This window comes from Carassius carassius, chromosome 21 (genome assembly GCF_963082965.1).
Source record: "Carassius carassius chromosome 21, fCarCar2.1, whole genome shotgun sequence".
Lineage (NCBI taxonomy): Eukaryota > Metazoa > Chordata > Actinopteri > Cypriniformes > Cyprinidae > Carassius > Carassius carassius.
In genome coordinates this window covers 13,982,624-13,986,523 of record NC_081775.1, presented here as the reverse complement: position 1 = coordinate 13,986,523, position 3,900 = coordinate 13,982,624, and positions in this window count along the sequence as shown.

Genomic DNA, 3,900 nt, shown 5'->3' with positions numbered 1-3,900 from the left:
CTGCTGACTTTAGTATGTATTTTGATGTCAAGGATACACATTACGGGGTTCATATCTATGAACACAGAGGGAATTTATACAGTTGTGAAGAACTTATAAGAGAGTTTTAAGTTCTGTTTCATTTACAGTAGGTAGGCCTATCAAGTTATCTTAAAAAATAAATTATAGAATGGACAATCTGGGTGAACGCTATAATCTAGAGGAGACATTTTATACGCATCAGCTTCAATAATATGGTTTTGGTAAATATATTTTGATAGGACTGAGTGTCTTGCTTTGCATGCTGCATGCAACCTGCTTGAAGAATGAGCAAGAAAGAAAATTTTCAAGTCACACCAAGCATTTATACATTAATAAAGTTATTGGCTTCACAGATTCTCCAATATTCACATATTCAGCTTCAGGCATCCCTTGTGGATTTCATAATTAATTGTATGTGAATTAAAAATGAGGCTTTGATGGATAGTACAGACCTTGGAATGGAATCTGTCTATCTTAAGCTAAATCAAGAATTAATTTCACATTCTGTTTTTACTGGTTTGCATGTGTGTATTTTTTATTATTTATTATTTAGTTTTTAACTTACATTTATTAATTAATTAATTAATGTGTTTATTTATCTTTGTGTTAAGGTTAGGGTAAGTTTTATTATTATTATTATTATTATTATTATTATTAATAATTCATTCATTCTTTCATTCTTTCATTCTTTCATTCATTCATTCATTCATTCATTTGATTATTTATTTATTTATTTGTGATCAACATTAAGGTCCACAATAGCACAACCCAGAAGAATTTTAATGGACAATTACATTTCTTCAGTCCTTATTTAGTTTTTGAGACAATTTGATGAGAAATGTTTGAATGATTTGTAGACAATGACAAAGCTCAGTTTGTGACAATGTTGACAATCTTCTGAAACTTTAAATACAGTAGATATGATGAGTATCTGATCTTATTCTTTCATATGTGAACTAACCAAATGAAGGATGTCTTTGATTTGATAAGCCTGTGCATTACTCAGTCATCGGAAATAGTTTAAATATCTCGGCCCCTCTGGTGTCATGATTTCAGAACCTTTTCTTTCTCAAGGAATGGGAAAAGGGCCACAGGCTTTTCCTACCGTGTGTGTCTGTGTGTGAGAGTGGCAGGTGATTTGAGGCTGTTTTGATATAAGAGCTGGAGGAATGTGCATGGGTACAGTAGTCTTTGCGTGCAGGAGAGTGTCAGAAGGGGGTCGGATAGGCAAAGATGAGGTAAGTGCTCACAGCTATGAAACCGTATCTTGAACAGATTAAAAGGCATTTTCCTCTGTTCCTTTCAGCTTGTCCAGGTGTTAAGTCCTTGACATGTTCCTCCATGTGTACGGTTTCTTAGTGTGTGTGTGTGTGTGTGTGTGTGTGTGCACACTCTCTTTGAGACTTGAGGCAAACACTTTTACTGTAAACGAAGCCTTTGAACTGTAATTAAGTTACAGTACAGATGTTAGTTTTCTGGATAAATGTTTAAAAAGTAACCTTGATAGAAAGTAAATAAAAAAAAAAACAGGTGGGTACTGAATACATGCACTAAAAAATTATTTTACAAATGTTCTACTCCATTATTTTTCAAGTATAGATTACAGACTGATAAGTATAGTTTAGAAGGCTTTGCTTTCTGTTATAACTGAAGCTGAAGGAATGCTGATAAACATCAAGTTTTCCAAGACACAAACACTGATTAGCATTAAAGACTTGATTGTTCCTGCTTGTCCTCATACCTGTGAAGGTAATGCTGTCCAACATGCCAGCAGCTCTCAAACATACACGCTGAAATCCCCCTCTCTCAGTTCTTGGTGTGATCTACACCTAATTGCACATAAGTGCCCATTTCATTTAATGAAAGAGCTTTTTGTGTCTGTTTTGTATTTTCCTGGAAGATAAGCTGCCTTCCGGGCATTAATTTTTTTTAATTTTCAATCACTCTTAAAGGGATAATTCACCAAAAAATAAAATATCTCTGATTATTTACTCACCTTTGTGTCATTCCAAACCTGCATGACATTCTTTTTTTTCTGTGGAACCCAAAAGAAGATGATTTGTTATCGTTGCTCATCCCCATGCTATATGGTTCTAAATATCATAAAATATTACTATGACATATGACTTGTGTGCTTTATTTCAAATCATATGACAGATTTAGTGAACAGACACATTTTTGTCAGCGTTCACTCATCATTTTCCATCTATTACACATTATCTTAAGAAACTACCGTGACTGGATGTTTGAGCTTGAGAACTGAATCAGTACATTTGTGAACAAACCATTCAGATCATTTTTGTGAACCACTACAGCCAAGTGATTGAAAAGATTTGACTCGTTCATGAATCGGACATATTACTTCCCTTGTGAACTAGGATGGATGTCAAGATATCCAGTGATTAACAGCTTAAATTTCAGCCTGTTCCTCACACAAAGCTATTGTATGACTTCAGAAGACTTTAAAATGTAGAGTATGAGTCATATGGACCACTTTTATGATACTTTATGTTGATCTTACATTCTTTTGGAAGCTTGAAAGCTCCGGTCCCATTCATTGTAATTGCACAGAAAAAGGGCAGCCAGCACATCATTCAAAATACCCTTTCATGTTGTAGTGAATGAACAAGATTTGTCTTGAAGAATCATGAGGAGGTCAAATACCTTTCAATAAACTTATATATCTCCTTTTTCGCAAATAACTATCCTTATTTTTTAGCCCTATGTCATGACTCGTTTTCTGGTTTCCCTCTTTTTGTCTCTTTTTACACCACCCATGATGACTCCAATGCTCATGTCATTTATTTTTTGTTCCATTCTCTTCCTCTCATGGTGTGTGTGGAATTGTTTAGTTTCTGTGAGAGGTTCAGGCAAACACAAAGTTCCAGGGAAAATGTGCGAGTTCCCTTTCTCCTGTCCTGCCTAATCCAAACACAACTTCAGAGGAAGAGACGCTCCACATGTGGCTGCATGAAAGGAAACGCCGAACCTCGGGTGAAAAGACAACACATGAATGAAAATATCATGCCCCCCCCCCCCCCCCATCTTATCCCACACAGTTCCCCTGAAAAAAATCTCTTTGAGTTAAAATAAGGCTGTTAGGCCTATATGTAATCGCCCGAGGACCGTGCGTCATCAGTAAAGTTCTCCTCAATATACTTCCACAAAATGTATGTATAGTTTAGCCTATCATAATATTTTAAGCACATTTTCTATTGCACAATATCTCATATATTAGCCTAAGCCTGAAAAACCATTCAGATTGGTTTGTTTGTTTGTTTGTTTGTTCTGCAGAACTGAGTTGTTTCTTTGTCATTGCATTTGTTTCTTTTCTCAAGTCTCCCTAGCTGTTTATACATAGATCGCTGTTCTGTGATGAGTTTCTGATGCTTATGGCACACTAAAGCACAAAATCATAAGTTGAAATGGCTGACTTTTTGAGGACTTTCAGAAAACTAGTTTGTTGTGGTCTTTAACGGTTAACAAATACTGTGCTCACAAAGGTGCATTATATGAGCAGCTAAATGCTTGATTTTAAGAAAGTTGTGAAGGTTACAGGTAAAAAGAATAAAAGATGTATAAGAATTGAGTTTGTAGTTAAACATAATAGAGATGCTTTACATCTTTATCTTTAGGATATCTGGAAAAATATAATTTTCCAAGCTTTAGAATTTGGCTACATTTACAGTAAAATTCCCTTCTTTTGGAAACCTTGGAGAACCGATATTGCTTCATAATGTTCCTATAAGGCTTTAGAACCAAGCTCAATCACTGTTCAAAATAGTTCATAATAGCTTTTCTCAAGTTTATTGTGTGTCGTTCATTTTTATGAGTTGTATTATTGTGGCGCTTGTCTTGGCTGAACTTTTAGGGGTTTTG